Source organism: Nothobranchius furzeri, chromosome 16, assembly GCF_043380555.1.
Source record: "Nothobranchius furzeri strain GRZ-AD chromosome 16, NfurGRZ-RIMD1, whole genome shotgun sequence".
Lineage (NCBI taxonomy): Eukaryota > Metazoa > Chordata > Actinopteri > Cyprinodontiformes > Nothobranchiidae > Nothobranchius > Nothobranchius furzeri.
In genome coordinates, this window is record NC_091756.1 from 55,552,236 (window position 1) to 55,575,569 (window position 23,334).

The following is a 23,334-nucleotide window of genomic DNA, read 5'->3' on the forward strand; positions in this document are numbered from 1 at the left end:
TATTTAACAATGCTTTGGAGAACATGGACACTTCAGAGAAATTCTGGTTTAAAAGCGCTGCTGTAGCTGCAGTTGGTTGGGTGAAGGCCTAGAAGGGATTATATAATTGGTTTTGGCATCAGCTCATTAACCACTTAAATAATATAGACGTGATTTCTGATCAAGCAACTTAGGTTAATATTAAACCCTGTTGTCATGCCAACATACCCGCTGAGAGCAAAAGGAACCTCTAAAATAAAGAGTTTGTTCATTTATTCCTCTTGTTCAAATCTAGCTAATTCTGATCTGGTATTTAATGCCAACTGTCATCTGGGTCTGTCAGACTGGTTCTGTCTGATACCTCTGACCCTGTATGGAGTTCTGCTAGTGCCATTACAAAGCAGTACAATAATTCATGTTGTTTACATCCTTATGCCTCCACTGTGCAATAGACATGTTTACTTTAGTTGTTTTATTTATGGTTTGAAGACAGTCTGGTGGTAGTTGATTCTATTTGTCTCATTCTTTGTTCTTGTTTAATTTCATTGCAAACTAAATCTACAGACCTCCTTCAAAAAGTTCATTTGGTTTTTAAAATGACCAGAATTATTTAGATATGGACTATTTTATCAATTAAAACTGAAATATTTATAGACTGATGATAGATGACAAGTTATTTTGTTTCACTTTTTAAATCTGATTTTATTTTCAGTCTGTTGGATTATAGAATAGAAATAACTTATTTTGGGCATTTGTTCACTTCCAGTGTATTTTCTGAAAGCTTGAGTACTTTTATTATTAACTACCATTCCTTAAAAAGCCAAAAATGATTGGAGCTGTGTTCCACCAGTTGTGTTGAACTAACTGTGTTCTAGCTGTAATCTTAGTCTTATAATGAAATGCTGGCTTGTGAAGAAACCCCCTGGATGATTGGCTACAGTCAAAGAGAGTTGCTTCATGCTTTGTACTGTCTGCTAGAATAAAGATTTCAGTGAAAGTAGATCAGACTATTTCTTGATTTGTCTGCAATTCAACATGCAGAGCTGAACTTTGCTGCTTCAGTTTTAGAATTCTTAAAGATTTCTGTGGACCAAAGCGAGAGTATGAATTTGAAGTCGAACCTTTCATGCCCTTTATGGAACAAATCAACACAACATCAGGACCTATTGCTGATGCTGCTGCTGTTGGATTGGTACCAGAAAGACGGGTACTCAACCTAATCATCTGGAGAAACGGCAGTGAAGAAATGGGAAGCTCTGGACTTTTAGGGTGTGGTGTCTGCAACCTGATTAAAGAATCTTCAAAAACCCCTCTCTGAATTTTGTTACTCCTTAGGGTGACATCCAGAAACCAAAATACTGTTTTGAGCTCAACAAGACCGTAACCAGTGAGCTCCTGGAAAGAACTTGTTCTGGTGTCTGTCACAAGAACGTCCATTCAAAGGTTTTACAGCGGTTATCATCCCTTTTCAAAGACTTTATTCTTTTTGCTTCACAGCCTTAAAAAGAAACACAAACAAAAATACCTTTACTAGCTTTACTTCTTCAATAAAATCGAAGTGAAAAAAAAAATCAGTATTTCAATTAAGAATTAAAAATGAAAACCAAATACTGAGATGATTAAAGGTTCTCCAATGTCGACATTTTGTTGAACCACCTTTTGCTCTCATAACAGCCTTGTCTGTTGGGTCTATAACGTTTTGTAAGTGGTTACTTTTAATAAATTGTCAATATAATCAAAGTATTCAATAAAATCTAATATTCCATAAAAACATGGATTATCAATATTATTGGACCTTTAACCCTCTCAGGCTCAAAATAAGTTTTGATAAAAGGACGAACAACTAAGTCTTTCAGAGGTACTTCTGAGTTAAAAAAATGCTCATGAAATACATATGTGGAGTAACCAGGTAGGTTGGTTATAACGTTGCAAATCTGCAACGCCTGCCTCCAGAGGGTTAATGTTTGATGATAAAATTAGGAAATTTGGGTAACGCCAGGGAAGAAATGCTTTGTAATAATTTGACACAGAGACAAAAATATAATTTATAAAAATCAATTCATTAGCAATGATGATGTAAGACAATTGATTATAAATGGTGATTCTAAGTTATATCAATAGCACAATGAATGAGCTCTGATGAAACACAACCTTGTATGTTTTAAGAGCTTAACTGACTCAGGGTTTTGTTTTTTTCTTGTTTGGGTTTTATTATTGTTTTATTGTATTTTATTAAGTGTTTTCTGTCAAGTGACCTTGGGTGTCCTGAAAGGCGCTTCTAAATAAAATGTATTATTATTATCAGAAAGGTGTGATGTATGGGTTTATAAAATAAATGTGACTGCTTGATGTGGTTTAACAAGTTATCAAATTAATAATAATCCATCTAATGCCATTGTGAAGAGCCTACTACGCACCAGTATAGTGGAAGTTCTCTGTGTGGGAACCCCACACGGAGGCTCACCCCATACACACACTCCCCCCACCATCAACACCCTCCACCAAGGGCATCCCACAATCCACAGCAGACTCAGAACCCCCAACACCCCGCAAACATGTTGCGCTAAATCAGCCTGCCTTCCTCACACCAGCTGGAGCTCAGAGCATGCAGCTCTGACAGCGATAATGAAATCATAACATTGGCATCCTGTTCTTTCCAAGGTCCCTCACAGAGCACCCCTTTTATCCAAGTCTCCTTGCTCACAGAAGAACAGAAGAAAGAAGATTTTTAAAATTAAATATGAACTTCTAAAATCTACAAGCTAGATAATCATTAAATAAACGTTTGTTTATTGCTACTTATAATAATTATAAAACAAGGAAGTGTTCATTAATCTGTGCTCATTAATATATGTTTCAGCATGTTTACTTGACATGGTCATAACATTTGCACTCACACAAGAACAGAGTAAGCTAAAGTTAAATCCATGACACATAATTAGCCTTTGCTCCAGATCGGAGCCTCCGGATCAAAGAAGGAGTGTTTCTGAGATTCTTGGTAATATCCTCAAACTTGTCAACCTCTGGTTGGCTACACAATCATAACATGAGAACATTAAAACCAGATCACTCTGGTGATTCTTCCGTTCTAGAGAAGCTTCAGCCGGCCACCTGAAGCAAAAACCTCTTTAACCCACCAAAGCTTTTGACACGTCGTCAAAACCTTTTTGCACCTGCGAAGCTGATGCAACAAAATGTTCCTGCAGAACAAGCTGATTTGTTCAACTCCTTAAGAGTTATTCCTGAGACGCAAACTAGTTCCAACTGTCATTACCTGGAGATGACTCTGGACTGACCTGGTTGTACTGCAAATTAATCTAGGGACTTCGGTTCGACCCCCCCCCCCCCGACATCTCGGATCCGAAAAGGGCGTCTCCACCTGGGTATATAGAACACAGTGAGATTGCTTCTGGATGTGGTTTTGATAACAATCAACCTCCTAGCTTAATACAAACCAAATTATTTTACATCCAGAACTCACCTCTCCTAGACACGGAAGTTCTGACTAGCATCTCATTCACACATAGGGTCCATACATCACATCGAGTTATATCAATCACAGTAAATGCTTAGTTAAATTGTCATGTTTTGACAGTTTGAAAATAAATTTTTACTTTTATAAAATTAACTGTTTTCTGAATCAAAATGAGGTGTGTACAATCCCCTAATAAATAAAGAATCCTAGAATCTTCTGATTAAAGCACAATAAAGACAAGGCAGGGTGATATTCTACAGTAGATTTAGATAGAGTATCCCAGCTTATTGGACATAAGTAGAGGAAATATCTATTGAGCTCTTAAAGTACTCAATTGACCAAACCCTACATATTGGCGAGCCAGCCAGACTTTAATAGAATTAACCACTTTGTGTTAGTTCTGATTACATAACCTTTTCATCTGGTATTATCAACTAGCAAACATGGAGATCTTTCACTAACCTTCTGTTCAAGTGAAAATTCAGTGGGTTCAATACAATTGGGAGTTGGCTTAAAGAGAATGTTTTTCTTGGGTCTTTATTAAATGAATAATAGGTTGTGTGTAAAGAAAACCCCAAACTGTCAGGTTTTTTTTTTCACTTCATTTATGTGTTTATCATACGCGGCATAAACACATCTCAATGATAATTGTATCTAGGGCTCGTCCAGGATTTGATCCCGGGACTTCTCACACCCTAAGCGAGAAGCATACTCCTAGACCAAAGAGCCACTTATTTTAAGATTAATTCTTCAGGTTACTCAAAGATTCAAGATAAAACTTTCACAGTTTATTACATTGTCCTAAGATAAGAATGAGGCTAGGTTTGATTTTGTATTCTTGATTCAGTTAGTAATTTTGACAACCACCTTGTGATCTTGTTTTTACCAATCCACATGGCAATCCTTTGAGGATCATTGTCAAGATTTCCATGACATTGACTGTATCTGTTATGCTTGTGTATCCAACATTAACATGATGTCCTTACTCTTTGATTTTTAATATAGGGTAGAATTAAAATGACTAAAGAGTTGGCACAGAAACAAGATTTAGTTAAGGGAAAAGATTCATCTTTGAATGAGGTAGTGTTGCAAATAATTGAGTTGCGGTATGATCAGAAATCTTTCTCCTCTATTTCCTTTATTTATTTTCAGTGACTTCAAAACATGTTCTTCTTGGCAATGATAGCTGGGCTCATCTGGGATTGAAATCCAGGGCCTCTAGCACCCAAAGCGACAATCATACTCCAAGACCAATGAGCCTCTTGTTTAGGATTTCAAAATTGTCGAAACTCAAGGATTTAAGTTTCAAATGAAGCAGTTTATTATGTTGTCCTAAGATCAGGGACGAAATTTTGATTTCAGAAGTGGGGGGGACACAGCAGGCTTGTGCGGATTTGGGGTGGGGGTGTTATGTAAAGACCCTTTGACACGTCACATGCCCATCTCAATAATTTTTCCATCCTCAATATATATATATATATATATATATATATATATATATATATATATATATATATATATCAAAGTTAAAAAATGTACAACTCTATTATCATTAATATTTATTATCATTATTGAAGTGCAGTTTTGGCTGTTGACAATGGATAGGCCATTGTATTTATTGTTTTGGGTCTTTTTTTATTGTTTTTGGTGCAACATTTTCTAACAGGGAGTGAGATTCTTTTTTTTATTTAATTTTTGTTTGTTATTTTTATTCATTTAGAAGTTCTGGTTCTGGACATTTCAATGTTAAATGAAGGTTTATTTGTTGCATTTTAAAGGGTGTACTTGCATTATTATGATATATTAACATTATATTAGTGGTTATTTTGGTCTAGATAATGTTGACAATGATATCGTTTATCATCAACAATTTGTTGGACAAAATATCGTCCAGCAAAATTTGTTACTTTCCCAGGCCTAGTCAAAAGTATAAAAAGTATTTATACATAAACGGTCCCTCCTGAGATCTGGCCATTATTTCATTTGCTGTGTTAGAGGACATGCTGAACTAATGTTTTACACATGATCATCACCCTAACATTTGTCACAATGATCAATTTTATGTCTATCGTATCTTCATTATTTCAACCTCACCTGTGAGCCTCCAGCCTCTGCTCCATCTCCTCCAGGCTCTCGTCCTCCATCTCCTACAGCCTCTCCTGCTGTACCTTCACCGGTCTCTCCTCCTGCATCTCTGTCACTCACCTGAAAAAAAGATGCATGAACTATAAACAGTGGGAGATTTTGGAATGGAACAAACAGAAATATTTACAGGATGGTTCTAGTATGATTCACAATTATTATTAATATAATGTGTAAATTATTCATTACCAATTTGAGTGTATAAAAACATATTAAATATGTTTTTTCCCTTAAAAGTGTTTAAACAGTTGTTGCATTTCAACACACAAAAAATAAATGGAAAAAATAAGATAAATCTAATGAAAAGAGTACATCTTTGACATTAAGCTTAAAAAAATCTGTTGACGATGATGATACTGTTCATTTTTCAGAGCTTTTTAATGTGAACATATACATTGCAATAGATAAGTTTACAATAAAGTTAAATGATAAAAGTTTTGAAGTTACACTTCTACTACTACTAGTAATAATAATCATGATGATAATAGTAATAATAATAATAAATAATAATAATTATAATAATACGAATAAATTGTGTCTGAGGAGTCAGTTATGTGGAGGAGATTAGTTTGTAAAAGTTAGTTTTGAGTATGTTTGTGAAGGAGGAGGTGAGTCTGAGCTTAATGCAGCGGTGTCACATGTTCCAACTTACGTTTTGACTTTGAAAGAAGTCTCTTATATCCACTTTCGTTTCTTGACATGCTGCCGCCTGGCTGTGCATAACTACCAAAGACTCACAAATGAACACTTATTCAAATGTTATATAATGGAAGCTGAGCTGAGCTCTGATATTACACAGCGTCTAGTTGACGATGTGACTCAGTACCGGTGTTCCCTAGCGGCTCCAAACTAGCAAAACAACGTGAGCACGTTCTGTTTACAACTTGGAGTGACAGCAGCAACAGCCAATAATACGTTAGCAAGTATCAGCAGAGCCAATAGATTAGCTTTTGGGCGGGTCTAATAGGAAACCGGTTTCCGTTTCGGTCCTAGTGCTCAATCAAATCCATTTAATGGAGCGTAATATTGTTTTTGGACGGAAAAAAGTGAAGGGGACCGAAACTGCCTTTTGAAAAAGTGGGGGGGACATGTCCCACCCGTCCCCCCCCCAAAATTACGTCCCAGCCTAAGATAAGAAACAGGCTAGGTTTGATTTTGTTAGTTATTTTGACATCAATCTTTTTTGTACCAATCAACATGGCAATTCTTTTAAGGATCATTGTCAAGATTTCCAAGACTTGACTGTATCTGTTATGCTAGTGTTTCTAACATGGTCATGATATCCTTACTCTTTTGGTGTTCAATACAGGGTGGACTTCAAGAGAATTGGTGCAGAAATCAGATTTTTTGATAAAGAGTTGCATCTTTAATTGAGGTAGTGTGTCAAACAATTGAATGCCTCAATGCACAGAAATAATTTTCCTCACATTGATCTTTGTTCTGTTACTTCAGAAGAAATTAATTTTGAATTGAAGCTGGGCACATCCGGGAATTGAACCCGGGACCTCCCGCACCCGAAACGAGAATCATACTACTAGACCAACGAGCCAGGGTGCAAAGAGGTCAATCTTCAAGAAATTTCAGTTAACGTTCAACAATTTAATTGGTAGGGATGAACACCTTATCTGAACTACAAACCAATAGCATTGAAAACTAAGTCAGGATAGGCTGTACAGTATCTCACAACCGAAAGAAGTCGATATTCTTGGAATGGGTTGTCTATTCCTGGAAACATGGTACCATTTTTAATGTTTTCACGAAAATACTGAAAAATTAACTTTTCATCTAGTACTATCAACTAGCAAACGTGAAGATCTTTCCCTCACCTTTTGTTCAAGGGAAAATTCAGAGGGTTCAATACAATTGGGAGTTGTCCTAAAGAGAATGTTTTTCTTGGGTCTTTATCAAATAAATAATGGGCTGTGTGTGAAGAAAACCCCATCTTGTCTGGTACTTTTTTCACTTCATTTATAAGTTTATCATACTTGGCAAAAACACTTCTAAACAATGATTGTACCTAGGACACGCCTGTGATTTAAACCCGGGACTTCTCGCTCCCTAAGCGAGAATCAAACTCCAAGACCAACAAGCCACATGTTTAAAAAGCTAATTCTTGAGGAAACTCAAAGATTCAAGATAAAACTTTCACAGTTTATTACATTGTCCTAAGATAAGAATGAGGCTAGGTTTGATTTTGTATTCTTGATTCAGTTAGTAATTTTGACAACCACCTTGTGATCTTGTTTTTACCAATCCACATGGCAATCCTTTGAGGATCATTGTCAAGATTTCCATGACATTGACTGTATCTGTTATGCTTGTGTATCCAACATTAACATGATGTCCTTACTCTTTGATTTTTAATATAGGGTAGAATTAAAATGACTAAAGAGTTGGCACAGAAACAAGATTTAGTTAAGGGAAAAGATTCATCTTTGAATGAGGTAGTGTTGCAAATGATTGAGTTGCGGTATGATCAGAAATCTTTCTCCTCTATTTCCTTTATTTATTTTCAGTGACTTCAAAACATGTTCTTCTTGGCAATGATAGCTGGGCTCATCTGGGATTGAAATCCAGGGCCTCTAGCACCCAAAGCGACAATCATACTCCAAGACCAATGAGCCTCTTGTTTAGGATTTCAAAATTGTCGAAACTCAAGGATTTCAGATTCAAATGAAGCAGTTTATTATGTTGTCCTAAGATAAGAAACAGGCTAGGTTTGATTTTGTTAGTTATTTTGACATCAATCTAGTTTGTACCAATCAACATGGCAATTCTTTTAAGGATCATTGCCAAGATTTCCAAGACTTTTACTGTATCTGTTATGCTAGTGTTTCTAACATGGTCATGATATCCTTACTCTTTTGGTGTTCAATACAGGGTGGACTTCAAGAGAATTGGTGCAGAAATCAGATTTTTTGATAAAGAGTTGCATCTTTAATTGAGGTAGTGTGTCAAACAATTGAATGCCTCAATGCACAGAAATAATTTTCCTCACATTGATCTTTGTTCTGTTACTTCAGAAGAAATTAATTTTGAATTGAAGCTGGGCACATCTGGGAATTTAACCCGGGACCTCTCGCACCCGAAACGAGAATCATACTACTAGACCAACGAGCCAGGGTGCAAAGAGGGCAATCTTCAAGAAATTTCAGTTAACGTTCAACAATTTAATTGGTAGGGATGAACACCTTATCTGAACTACAAACCAATAGCATTGAAAACTAAGTCAGGATAGGCTGTACAGTATCTCACAACCGAAAGAAGTCGATATTCTTGGAATGGGTTATCTATTCCTGGAAACATGGTACCATTTTTAATGTTTTCACACAAATACTGAAAGATTAACTTTTCATCTAGTACTATCAACTAGCAAACGTGAAGATCTTTCCCTCACCTTTTGTTCAAGGGAAAATTCAGAGGGTTCAATACAATTGGGAGTTGTCCTAAAGAGAATGTTTTTCTTGGGTCTTTATCAAATAAATAATGGGCTGTGTGTGAAGAAAACCCCATCTTGTCAGGTACTTTTTTCACTTCATTTATAAGTTTATCATACTTGGCAAAAACACTTCTAAACAATGATTGTACCTAGGACACGCCTGTGATTTAAACCCGGGACTTCTCGCTCCCTAAGCGAGAATCAAACTCCAAGACCAACAAGCCACATGTTTAAAAAGCTAATTCTTGAGGAAACTCAAAGATTCAAGATAAAACTTTCACAGTTTATTACATTGTCCTAAGATAAGAATGAGGCTAGGTTTGATTTTGTATTCTTGATTCAGTTAGTAATTTTGACAACCACCTTGTGATCTTGTTTTTACCAATCCACATGGCAATCCTTTGAGGATCATTGTCAAGATTTCCATGACATTGACTGTATCTGTTATGCTTGTGTATCCAACATTAACATGATGTCCTTACTCTTTGATTTTTAATATAGGGTAGAATTAAAATGACTAAAGAGTTGGCACAGAAACAAGATTTAGTTAAGGGAAAAGATTCATCTTAGAATGAGGTAGTGTTGCAAATGATTGAGTTGCGGTATGATCAGAAATCTTTCTCCTCTATTTCCTTTATTTATTTTCAGTGACTTCAAAACATGTTCTTCTTGGCAATGATAGCTGGGCTAATCTGGGATTGAAATCCAGGGCCTCTAGCACCCAAAGCGACAATCATACTCCAAGACCAATGAGACTCTTGTTTAGGATTTCAAAATTGTCGAAACTCAAGGATTTCAGATTCAAATGAAGCAGTTTATTATGTTGTCCTAAGATAAGAAACAGGCTAGGTTTGATTTTGTTAGTTATTTTGACATCAATCTAGTTTGTACCAATCAACATGGCAATTCTTTTAAGGATCATTGCCAAGATTTCCAAGACTTTTACTGTATCTGTTATGCTAGTGTTTCTAACATGGTCATGATATCCTTACTCTTTTGGTGTTCAATACAGGGTGGACTTCAAGAGAATTGGTGCACAAATCAGATTTTTTGATAAAGAGTTGCATCTTTAATTGAGGTAGTGTGTCAAACAATTGAATGCCTCAATGCACAGAAATAATTTTCCTCACATTGATCTTTGTTCTGTTACTTCAGAAGAAATTAATTTTGAATTGAAGCTGGGCACATCCGGGAATTTAACCCGGGACCTCTCGCACCCGAAGCGAGAATCATACTACTAGACCAACGAGCCAGGGTGCAAAGAGGGCAATCTTCAAGAAATTTCAGTTAACGTTCAACAATTTAATTGGTAGGGATGAACACCTTATCTGAACTACAAACCAATAGCATTGAAAACTAAGTCAGGATAGGCTGTACAGTATCTCACAACCGAAAGAAGTCGATATTCTTGGAATGGGTTATCTATTCCTGGAAACATGGTACCATTTTTAATGTTTTCACACAAATACTGAAAGATTAACTTTTCATCTAGTACTATCAACTAGCAAACGTGAAGATCTTTCCCTCACCTTTTGTTCAAGGGAAAATTCAGAGGGTTCAATACAATTGGGAGTTGTCCTAAAGAGAATGTTTTTCTTGGGTCTTTATCAAATAAATAATGGGCTGTGTGTGAAGAAAACCCCATCTTGTCAGGTACTTTTTTCACTTCATTTATAAGTTTATCATACTGGCAAAAACACTTCTAAACAATGATTGTACCTAGGACACGCCTGTGATTTAAACCCGGGACTTCTCGCTCCCTAAGCGAGAATCAAACTCCAAGACCAACAAGCCACATGTTTAAAAAGCTAATTCTTGAGGAAACTCAAAGATTCAAGATAAAACTTTCACAGTTTATTACATTGTCCTAAAATAAGAATGAGGCTAGGTTTGATTTTGTATTCTTGATTCAGTTAGTAATTTTGACAACCACCTTGTGATCTTGTTTTTACCAATCCACATGGCAATCCTTTGAGGATCATTGTCAAGATTTCCATGACATTGACTGTATCTGTTATGCTTGTGTATCCAACATTAACATGATGTCCTTACTCTTTGATTTTTAATATAGGGTAGAATTAAAATGACTAAAGAGTTGGCACAGAAACAAGATTTAGTTAAGTGAAAAGATTCATCTTTGAATGAGGTAGTGTTGCAAATGATTGAGTTGCGGTATGATCAGAAATCTTTCTCCTCTATTTCCTTTATTTATTTTCAGTGACTTCAAAACACGTTCTTCTTGGCAATGATAGCTGGGCTCATCTGGGATTGAAATCCAGGGCCTCTAGCACCCAAAGCGACAATCATACTCCAAGACCAATGAGCCTCTTGTTTAGGATTTCAAAATTGTCGAAACTCAAGGATTTAAGATTCAAATGAAGCAGTTTATTATGTTGTCCTAAGATAAGAAACAGGCCAGGTTTGATTTTGTTAGTTATTTTGACATCAATCTAGTTTGTACCAATCAACATGGCAATTCTTTTAAGGATCATTGCCAAGATTTCCAAGACTTTGACTGTATCTGTTATGCCAGTGTTTCTAACATGGACATGATATCCTTACTCTTTTGGTGTTCAATACAGGGTGGACTTCAAGACAATTGGTGCAGAAATCAGATTTTTTGATAAAGAGTTGCATCTTTGATTGAGGTAGTGTGTCAAACGATTGAATGCCTCAATCCACAGAAATAATTTTCATCACATTGATCTTTGTTCTGTTACTTCAGAAGAAATTAATTTTGAATTGAAGCTGGGCTCATCCGGGAATTGAACCCGGGACCTCTCGCACCCAAAGCGAGAATCATACTACTAGACCAACGAGCCGGGGTGCTAAGAGGGCAATCTTCAAGAAATTTCAGTTAACGTTCAACAATTTAATTGGTAGGGATGAACACCTTATCTGAACTACAAACCAATAGCATTGAAAACTAAGTCAGGATAGGCTGTACAGTATCTCACAACCGAAAGAAGTCGATATTCTTGGAATGGGTTATCTATTCCTGGAAACATGGTACCATTTTTAATGTTTTCACACAAATACTGAAAGATTAACTTTTCATCTAGTACTATCAACTAGCAAACATGAAGATCTTTCCCTCACCTTTTTTGTTCAAGGGAAAATTCAGATGGTTCAATACAATTGGGAGTTGTCCTGAAGAGAATGTTTTTCTTGGGTCTTTATCAAATAAATAATGGGCTGTGTGTGAAGAAAACCCCATCTTGTCAGGTACTTTTTTTCACTTCATTTATAAGTTTATCATACTTGGCAAAAACACTTCTAAACAATGATTGTACCTAGGACACGCCTGTGATTTAAACCCGGGACTTCTCGCTCCCTAAGCGAGAATCAAACTCCAAGACCAACAAGCCACATGTTTAAAAAGCTAATTCTTGAGGAAACTCAAAGATTCAAGATAAAACTTTCACAGTTTATTACATTGTCCTAAGATAAGAATGAGGCTAGTTTTGATTTTGTATTCTTGATTCAGGTAGTAATTTTGACAACCACCTTGTGATCTTGTTTTTACCAATCCACATGGCAATCCTTTGAGGATCATTGTCAAGATTTCCATGACACTGACTGTATCTGTTATGCTTGTGTTTTTAACATGGTCATGATATCCTTACTCTTTTGGTGTTCAATACAGGGTGGACTTCAAGACAATTGGTGCAGAAATCAGATTTTTTGATAAAGAGTTGCATCTTTGATTGAGGTAGTGTGTCAAACAATTGAATGCCTCAATGCACAGAAATAATTTTCCTCACATTGATCTTTGTTCTGTTACTTCAGAAGAAATTAATCTTGAATTGAAGCTGGGCTCGTCCGGGAATTGAACGCGGGACCTCTCGCACCCAAAGCGAGAATCATACTACTAGACCAAGGAGCCAGGGTGCAACGAGGGCAATCTTCAAGAAATTTCAGTTAACGTTCAACAATTTAATTGGTAGGGATGAACACCTTATCTGAACTACAAACCAATAGCATTGAAAACTAAGTCAGGATAGGCTGTACAGTATCTCACAACCGAAAGAAGTCGATATTCTTGGAATGGGTTATCTATTCCTGGAAACATGGTACCATTTTTAATGTTTTCACACAAATACTGAAAGATTAACTTTTCATCTAGTACTATCAACTAGCAAACGTGAAGATCTTTCCCTCACCTTTTGTTCAAGGGAAAATTCAGAGGGTTCAATACAATTGGGAGTTGTCCTAAAGAGAATGTTTTTCTTGGGTCTTTATCAAATAAATAATGGGCTGTGTGTGAAGAAAACCCCATCTTGTCAGGTACTTTTTTCACTTCATTTTTAAGTTTATCATACTTGGCAAAAACACTTGTAAACAATGATTGTACCTAGGACACGCCTGTGATTTAAACCCGGGACTTCTCGCTCCCTAAGCGAGAATCAAACTCCAAGACCAACAAGCCACATGTTTAAAAAGCTAATTCATGAGGAAACTCAAAGATTCAAGATAAAACTTTCACATTTTATTACATTGTCCTAAGATAAGAATGAGGCTAGGTTTGATTTTGTATTCTTGATTCAGGTAGTAATTTTGACAACCACCTTGTGATCTTGTTTTTACCAATCCACATGGCAATCCTTTGAGGATCATTGTCAAGATTTCCATGACATTGACTGTATCTGTTATGCTTGTGTATCCAACATTAACATGATGTCCTTACTCTTTGATTTTTAATATAGGGTAGAATTAAAATGACTAAAGAGTTGGCACAGAAACAAGATTTAGTTAAGGGAAAAGATTCATCTTTGAATGAGGTAGTGTTGCAAATGATTGAGTTGCGGTATGATCAGAAATCTTTCTCCTCTATTTCCTTTATTTATTTTCAGTGACTTCAAAACATGTTCTTCTTGGCAATGATGGCTGGGCTCATCTGGGATTGAAATCCAGGGCCTCTAGCACCCAAAGCGACAATCATACTCCAAGACCAATGAGCCTCTTGTTTAGGATGTCAAAATTGTCGAAACTCAAGGATTTAAGATTCAAAATGAAGCAGTTTATTATGTTGTCCTAAGATAAGAAACAGGCTAGGTTTGATTTTGTTAGTTATTTTGACATCAATCTTTTTTGTACCAATCAACATGGCAATTCTTTTAAGGATCATTGTCAAGATTTCCAAGACTTTGACTGCATCTGTTATGCTAGTGTTTCTAACATGGACATGATATCCTTACTCTTTTGGTGTTCAATACAGGGAGGACTTCAAGACAATTGGTGCAGAAATCAGATTTTTTGATAAAGAGTTGCATCTTTGATTGAGGTAGTGTGTCAAACAATTGAATGCCTCAATGCACAGAAATAATTTCCCTCACAGAAATAATTTCCCTCACATTGATCTTTGTTCTGTTACTTCAGAAGAAATTAATTTTGAACTGAAGCTGGGCTCATCCGGGAATTGAACCCAGGACCTCTCGCACCGGAAGCAAGAATCATACTACTAGACCAATGAGCCGGGGTGCAAAGAGGGCAATCTTCAAGAAATTTCAGTTAACGTTCAACAATTTAATTGGTAGGGATGAACACCTTATCTGAACTACAAACCAATAGCATTGAAAACTACGTCAGGATAGGCTGTACAGTATCTCACAACCGAAAGAAGTCGATATTCTTGGAATGGGTTATCTATTCCTGGAAACATGGTACCATTTTTAATGTTTTCACACAAATACTGAAAGATTAACTTTTCATCTAGTACTATCAACTAGCAAACGTGAAGATCTTTCCCTCATCTTTTGTTCAAGGGAAAATTCAGAGGGTTCAATACAATTGGGAGTTGTCCTAAAGAGAATGTTTATCTTGGGTCTTTATCAAATAAATAATGGGCTGTGTGTGAAGAAAACCCCATCTTGTCAGGTACTTTTTTTCACTTCATTTATAAGTTTATCATACTTGGCAAAAACACTTCTAAACAATGATTGTACCTAGGACACGCCTGTGATTTAAACCCGGGACTTCTCGCTCCCTAAGCGAGAATCAAACTCCAAGACCAACAAGCCACATGTTTAAAAAGCTAATTCTTGAGGAAACTCAAAGATTCAAGATAAAACTATCACAGTTTATTACATTGTCCTAAGATAAGAATGAGGCTAGGTTTGATTTTGTATTCTTGATTCAGGTAGTAATTTTGACAACCACCTTGTGATCTTGTTTTTACCAATCCACATGGCAATCTTTTGAGGATCATTGTCAAGATTTCCATGACATTGACTGTATCTGTTATGCTTGTGTATCCAACATTAACATGATGTCCTTACTCTTTGATTTTTAATATAGGGTAGAATTAAAATGACTAAAGAGTTGGCACAGAAACAAGATTTAATTAAGGGAAAAGATTCATCTTTGAATGAGGTAGTGTTGCAAATGATTGAGTTGCGGTATGATCAGAAATCTTTCTCCTCTATTTCCTTTATTTATTTTCAGTGACTTCAAAACATGTTCTTCTTGGCAATGATGGCTGGGCTCATCTGGGATTGAAATCCAGGGCCTCTAGCACCCAAAGCGACAATCATACTCCAAGACCAATGAGCCTCTTGTTTAGGATTTCAAAATTGTCGAAACTCAACGATTTAAGATTCAAATGAAGCAGTTTATTATGTTGTCCTAAGATAAGAAACAGGCTAGGTTTGATTTTGTTAGTTATTTTGACATCAATCTTTTTTGTACCAATCAACATGGCAATTCATTTAAGGATCATTGTCAAGATTTCCAAGACTTTGACTGTATCTGTTATGCTAGTGTTTCTAACATGGACATGATATCCTTACTCTTTTGGTGTTCAATACAGGGTGGACTTCAAGACAATTGGTGCAGAAATCAGATTTTTTGATAAAGAGTTGCATCTTTGATTGAGGTAGTGTGTCAAACAATTGAATGCCTCAATGCACAGAAATAATTTCCCTCACAGAAATAATTTCCCTCACATTGATCTTTGTTCTGTTACTTCAGAAGAAATTAATTTTGAACTGAAGCTGGGCTCGTCCGGGAATCGAACCCGGGACCTCTCGCACCCGAAGCGAGAATCATACTACTAGACCAACGAGCCGGGGTGCAAAGAGGGCAATCTTCAAGAAATTTCAGTTAACGTTCAACAATTTAATTGGTAGGGATGAACACCTTATCTGAACTACAAACCAATAGCATTGAAAACTAAGTCAGGATAGGCTGTACAGTATCTCACAACCGAAAGAAGTCAATATTCTTGGAATGGGTTATCTATTCCTGGAAACATGGTACCATTTTTAATGTTTTCACACAAATACTGAAAGATTAACTTCCAGGGCCTCTAGCACCCAAAGCGACAATCATACTCCAAGACCAATGAGCCTCTTGTTTAGGATTTCAAAATTGTCGAAACTCAAGGATTTAAGATTCAAATGAAGCAGTTTATTATGTTGTCCTAAGATAAGAAACAGGCTAGGTTTGATTTTGTTAGTTATTTTGACATCAATCTTTTTTGTACCAATCAACATGGCAATTCTTTTAAGGATCATTGTCAAGATTTCCAAGACTTTGACTGTATCTGTTATGCTAGTGTTTCTAACATGGACATGATATCCTTACTCTTTTGGTGTTCAATACAGGGTGGCCTTCAAGACAATTGGTGCAGAAATCAGATTTTTTGATAGATTTGCATCTTTGATTGAGGTAGTGTGTCAAACGATTGAATGCCTCAATGCACAGAAATAATTTTCCTCACATTGATCTTTGTTCTGTTACTTCAGAAGAAATTAATTTTTAATTGAAGCTGGGCTGATCCGGGAATTGAACCCGGGACCTCTCGCACCCGAAGAGAGAATCATACTACTAGACCAACGAGCCGTGGTGCAAAGAGGGCAATCTTCAAGAAATTTCAGATAACGTTCAACAATTTAATTGGTAAGGATGAACACCTTATCTGAACTACAAACCAATAGCATTGAAAACTAAGTCAGGATAGGCTGTACAGTATCTCACAACCGAAAGAAGTCGATATTCTTCTAATGGGTTATCTATTCCTGGAAACATGGTACCATTTTTAATGTTTTCACACAAATACTGAAAGATTACCTTTTCATCTAGTACTATCATCTAGCAAACGTGAAGATCTTTCCCTCACCTTTTGTTCAAGGGAAAATTCAGAGGGTTCAATACAATTGGGAGTTGTCCTAAAGAGAATGTTTTTCTTGGGTCTTTATCAAATAAATAATGGGCTGTGTGTGAAGAAAACCCCATCTTGTCAGGTACTTTTTTTCACTTCATTTATAAGTTCATCATACTTGGCAAAAACACTTCTAAACAATGATTGTACCTAGGACACGCCTGTGATTTAAACCCGGGACTTCTCGCTCCCTAAGCGAGAATCAAACTCCAAGACCAACAAGCCACATGTTTAAAAAGCTAATTCTTGAGGAAACTCAAAGATTCAAGATAAAACTTTCACAGTTTATTACATTGTCCTAAGATAAGAATGAGGCTAGGTTTGATTTTGTATTCTTGATTCAGTTAGTAATTTTGACAACCACCTTGTGATCTTGTTTTTACCAACATGGCAATCCTTCGAGGATCATTGTCAAGATTTCCATGACATTGACTGTATCTGTTATGCTTGTGTATCCAACATTAACATGATGTCCTTACTCTTTGATTTTTAATATAGGGTAGAATTAAAAACACTAAAGAGTTGGCACAGAAACAAGATTTAGTTAAGGGAAAAGATTCATCTTTGAATGAGGTGGTGTTGCAAATGATTGAGTTGCGGTATGATCAGAAATCTTTCTCCTCTATTTCCTTTATTTATTTTCAGTGACTTCAAAACATGTTCTTCTTGGCAATGATAGCTGGGCTCATCTGGGATTGAAATCCAGGGCCTCTAGCACCCAAAGCGACAATCATACTCCAAGACCAATGAGCCTCTTGTTTAGAATTTCAAAATTGTCGAAACTCAAGGATTTAAGATTCAAATGAAGCAGTTTATTATGTTGTCCTAAGATAAGAAACAGGCTAGGTTTGATTTTGTTAGTTATTTTGTCATCAATCTAGTTTGTACCAATCAACATGGCAATTCTTTTAAGGATCATTGCCAAGATTTCCAAGACTTTGACTTTATCTGTTATGCTAGTGTTTCTAACATGGACATGATATCCTTACTCTTTTGGTGTTCAATACAGGGAGGACTTCAAGACAATTGGTGCAGAAATCAGATTTTTTGATAAAGAGTTGCATCTTTGATTGAGGTAGTGTGTAAAATGATTGAATGCCTCAATGCACAGAAATAATTTTCCTCACATTGATCTTTGTTCTGTTACTTCAGAAGAAATTAATCTTGAATTGAAGCTGGGCTCGTCCGGGAATTGAACCCGGGACCTCTCGCACCCAAAGCGAGAATCATACTACTAGACCAACGAGCCGGGGTGCAAAGAGGGCAATCTTCAAGAAATTTCAGTTAACGTTCAACAATTTAATTGGTAGGGATGAACACCGTATCTGAACTACAAACCAATAGCATTGAAAACTTAGGCCTAGTCCACACGTAGCCGGGGTTTTTTAAAAACGAATATCCGCCCCTCCAAAAACTTGCATCCACACCACCTCGTTTTAAAAAAGAACTCTGTCCACACGTACCCGGATAAATACGTTGTTAAGGACATGCCAGACCTGTAGGCGGCAGTACTTCCCCCGTTCTCAACCTCGTCCTTCATCTGTGGTCTTCCGCAAGGAGCAGTAATTCCTCTTATAAAAACAAACAAGCAGAAAGCGCTTGGACAATTGATGGATCGGGTAGTGACAGAGCGCAGCTCTGAAGGCTTCCATGATGTCGGCTAGTGTAAACACAGGTCGCACACGTGATTTCAGCATTTTTTGTCGCGGAAAGTGACGTTGCGGACCTTAAAACTCCGGTTTTGTCCGTCCACACGCAGACACCCAAAACGGAGAAAACTCAGATCTTCACTTTGGCCGGAGTTTTTAAAAAGATCCGTTTTCGTGTGAAAAAACTCCGTTTTCGTGTGGATGACAGGCCAAAACGTAGAAAAATATCTACGTTTTGGCAGATCCCCGGCTACGTGTAGACAGGGCCTAAGTCAGGATAGGCTGTACAGTATCTCACAACCGAAAGAAGTCGATATTCTTGGAATGGGTTATCTATTCCTGGAAACATGGTACCATTTTTAATGTTTTCACACAAATACTGAAAGATTACCTTTTCATCTAGTACTATCAACTAGCAAACGTGAAGATCTTTCCCTCACCTTTTGTTCAAGGGAAAATTCAGAGGGTTCAATACAATTGGGAGTTGTCCTAAAGAGAATGTTTTTCTTGGGTCTTTATCAAATAAATAATGGGCTGTGTGTGAAGAAAACCCCATCTTGTCAGGTACTTTTTTTCACTTCATTTATAAGTTTATCATACTTGGCAAAAACACTTCTAAACAATGATTGTACCTAGGACACGCCTGTGATTTAAACCCGGGACTTCTCGCTCCCTAAGCGAGAATCAAACTCCAAGACCAACAAGCCACATGTTTAAAAAGCTAATTCTTGAGGAAACTCAAAGATTCAAGATAAAACTTTCACAGTTTATTACATTCTCCTAAGATAAGAATGAGGCTAGGTTTGATTTTGTATTCTTGATTCAGTTAGTAATTTTGACAACCACCTTGTGATCTTGTTTTTACCAACATGGCAATCCTTTGAGGATCATTGTCAAGATTTCCATGACATTGACTGTATCTGTTATGCTTGTGTATCCAACATTAACATGATGTCCTTACTCTTTGATTTTTAATATAGGGTAGAATTAAAATGACTAAAGAGTTGGCACAGAAACAAGATTTAGTTAAGGTAAAAGATTCATTTTTGAATGAGGTAGTGTTGCAAATGATTGAGTTGCGGTATGATCAGAAATCTTTCTCCTCTATTTCCTTTATTTATTTTCAGTGACTTCAAAACATGTTCTTCTTGGCAATGATGGCTGGGCTCATCTGGGATTGAAATCCAGGGCCTCTAGCACCCAAAGCGACAATCATACTCCAAGACCAATGAGCCTCTTGTTTAGGATTTCAAAATTGTCGAAACTCAAGGATTTAAGATTCAAATGAAGCAGTTTATTATGTTGTCCTAAGATAAGAAACAGGCTATGTTTGATTTTGTTAGTTATTTTGACATCAATCTTTTTTGTACCAATCAACATGGCAATTCATTTAAGGATCATTGTCAAGATTTCCAAGACTTTGACTGTATCTGTTATGCTAGTGTTTTTAACATGGACATGATATCCTTACTCTTTTGGTGTTCAATACAGGGTGGACTTCAAGACAATTGGTGCAGAAATCAGATTTTTTGATAAAGAGTTGCATCTTTGATTGAGGTAGTGTGTCAAACAATTGAATTTCTCAATGCACAGAAATAATTTCCCTCACAGAAATAATTTCCCTCACATTGATCTTTGTTCTGTTACTTCAGAAGAAATTAATTTTGAACTGAAGCTGGGCTCGTCCGGGAATTGAACCCGGGACCTCTCGCACCCGAAGCGAGAATCATACTACTAGACCAACGAGCCAGGGTGGAAAGAGGGCAATCTTCAAGAAATTTCAGTTAACGTTCAACAATTTAATTGGTAGGGATGAACACCTTATCTGAACTACAGACCAATAGCATTGAAAACTAAGTCAGGATAGGCTGTACAGTATCTCACAACTGAAAGAAGTCGATATTCTTGGAATGGGTTATCTATTCCTGGAAACATGGTACCATTTTTAATGTTTTCACACAAATACTGAAAGATTAACTTCCAGGGCCTCTAGCACCCAAAGCGACAATCATACTCCAAGACCAATGAGCCTCTTGTTTAGGATTTCAAAATTGTCGAAACTCAACGATTTAAGATTCAAATGAAGCAGTTTATTATGTTTTCCTAAGATAAGAAACAGGCTAGGTTTGATTTTGTTAGTTATTTTGACATCAATCTTTTTTGTACCAATCAACATGGCAATTCTTTTAAGGATCATTGTCAAGATTTCCAAGACTTTGACTGCATCTGTTATGCTAGTGTTTCTAACATGGACATGATATCCTTACTCTTTTGGTGCTCAATACAGGGTGGCCTTCAAGACAATTGGTGCAGAAATCAGATTTTTTGATAGAGTTGCATCTTTGATTGAGGTAGTGTGTCAAAGGATTGAATGCCTCAATGCACAGAAATATTTTCCTCACAATGATCTTTGTTCTGTTACTTCAGAAGAAATGAATTTTGAATTGAAGCTGGGCTCGTCCGGGAATTGAACACGGGACCTCTCGCACCCGAAGCGAGAATCATACTACTAGACCAACGAGCCGTGGTACAAAGAGGGCAATCTTCAAGAAATTTCAGTTAACGTTCAACAATTTAATTGGTAAGGATGAACACCTTATCTTAAATACAAACCAATAGCATTGAAAACTAAGTCAGGATAGGCTGTACAGTATCTCACAACCGAAAGAAGTCGATATTCTTCTAATGGGTTATCTATTCCTGGAAACATGGTACCATTTTTAATGTTTTCACACAAATACTGAAAGATTACCTTTTCATCTAGTACTATCAACTAGCAAACGTGAAGGTCTTTCCCTCACCTTTTGTTCAAGGGAAAATTCAGAGGGTTCAATACAATTGGGAGTTGTCCTAAAGAGAATGTTTTTCTTGGGTCTTTATCAAATAAATAATGGGCTGTGTGTGAAGAAAACCCCATCTTGTCAGGTACTTTTTTTCACTTCTTTTATAAGTTTATCATACTTGGCAAAAACACTTCTAAACAATGATTGTACCTAGGACACGCCTGTGATTTAAACCCGGGACTTCTCGCTCCCTAAGCGAGAATCAAACTCCAAGACCAACAAGCCACATGTTTAAAAAGCTAATTCTTGAGGAAACTCAAAGATTAAACATAAAACTTTCACAGTTTATTACATTGTACTAAGATAAGAATGAGGCTAGGTTTGATTTTGTATTCTTGATTCAGTTAGTAATTTTGACAACCACCTTGTGATCTTGTTTTTACCAACATGGCAATCCATTGAGGATCATTGTCAAGATTTCCATGACATTGACTGTATCTGTTATGCTTGTGTATCCAACATTAACATGATGTCCTTACTCTTTGATTTTTAATATAGGGTAGAATTAAAAACACTAAAGAGTTGGCACAGAAACAAGATTTAGTTAAGGGAAAAGATTCATCTTTGAATGAGGTGGTGTTGCAAATGATTGAGTTGCGGTATGATCAGAAATCTTTCTCCTCTATTTCCTTTATTTATTTTCAGTGACTTCAAAACATGTTCTTCTTGGCAATGATAGCTGGGCTCATCTGGGATTGAAATCCAGGGCCTCTAGCACCCAAAGCGACAATCATACTCCAAGACCAATGAGCCTCTTGTTTAGAATTTCAAAATTGTCGAAACTCAAGGATTTAAGATTCAAATGAAGCAGTTTATTATGTTGTCCTAAGATAAGAAACAGGCTAGGTTTGATTTTGTTAGTTATTTTGACATCAATCTTTTTTGTACCAATCAACATGGCAATTCTTTTAAGGATCATTGTCAAGATTTCCAAGACTTTGACTGTATCTGTTATGCTAGTGTTTCTAACATGGACATGATATCCTTACTCTTTTAGTGTTCAATACAGGGAGGACTTCTAGACAATTGGTGCAGAAATCAGATTTTTTGATAAAGAGTTGCATCTTTGATTGAGGTAGTGTGTCAAATGATTGAATGCCTCAATGCACAGAAATAATTTTCCTCACATTGATCTTTGTTCTGTTACTTCAGAAGAAATTAATCTTGAATTGAAGCTGGGCTCATCCGGGAATTGAACCCGGGACCTCTAGCACCCTAAGCGAGAATCATACTACTAGACCAACGAGCCGGGGTGCAAAGAGGGCAATCTTCAAGAAATTTCAGTTAACGTTCAACAATTTATTTGGTAGGGATGAACACCTTATCTGAACTACAAACCAATAGCATTGAAAACTTAGGCCTAGTCCACATGTAGCCGGGGTTTTTTAAAAACGAATATCCGCCCCTCCAAAAACTTGCATCCACACCACCTCGTTTTAAAAAAGAACTCTGTCCACACGTACCCGGATAAATACGTTGTTAAGGACATGCCAGACCTGTAGGCGGCAGTACTTCCCCCGTTCTTAACCTCGTCCTTCGTCTGTGGTCTTCCGCAAGGAGCAGTAATTCCTCTTATAAAAACAAACAAGCAGAAAGCGCTTGGACAATTGATGGATCGGGTAGTGACAGAGCGCAGCTCTGAAGGC

General features: G+C 36.7%; 7 non-coding genes across 7 annotated transcripts; all 7 read right to left on the minus strand.

The window, feature by feature from the left end:
- Nucleotides 1–11,785: 11,785 nt before the first annotated feature.
- trnap-ugg (transfer RNA proline (anticodon UGG)) lies at nucleotides 11,786–11,857 on the minus strand. Its single transcript has one exon. It is a non-coding gene; the product is annotated as a tRNA-Pro (tRNA).
- A 2,582-nt stretch (nucleotides 11,858–14,439) lies between these two features.
- On the minus strand, nucleotides 14,440–14,511 carry trnar-ccg (transfer RNA arginine (anticodon CCG)). The gene has a single exon. It is a non-coding gene; the product is annotated as a tRNA-Arg (tRNA).
- Nucleotides 14,512–16,029: 1,518 nt separating this feature from the next.
- trnap-cgg (transfer RNA proline (anticodon CGG)) lies at nucleotides 16,030–16,101 on the minus strand. Its single transcript has one exon. It is a non-coding gene; the product is annotated as a tRNA-Pro (tRNA).
- Nucleotides 16,102–18,373: 2,272 nt separating this feature from the next.
- trnap-ugg (transfer RNA proline (anticodon UGG)) lies at nucleotides 18,374–18,445 on the minus strand. Its single transcript has one exon. It is a non-coding gene; the product is annotated as a tRNA-Pro (tRNA).
- Nucleotides 18,446–20,522: 2,077 nt separating this feature from the next.
- On the minus strand, nucleotides 20,523–20,594 carry trnap-cgg (transfer RNA proline (anticodon CGG)). Its single transcript has one exon. It is a non-coding gene; the product is annotated as a tRNA-Pro (tRNA).
- Nucleotides 20,595–21,297: 703 nt separating this feature from the next.
- trnap-cgg (transfer RNA proline (anticodon CGG)) lies at nucleotides 21,298–21,369 on the minus strand. Its single transcript has one exon. It is a non-coding gene; the product is annotated as a tRNA-Pro (tRNA).
- A 1,496-nt stretch (nucleotides 21,370–22,865) lies between these two features.
- On the minus strand, nucleotides 22,866–22,937 carry trnap-agg (transfer RNA proline (anticodon AGG)). The gene has a single exon. It is a non-coding gene; the product is annotated as a tRNA-Pro (tRNA).
- Between the last annotated feature and the right edge of the window lie 397 nt (nucleotides 22,938–23,334).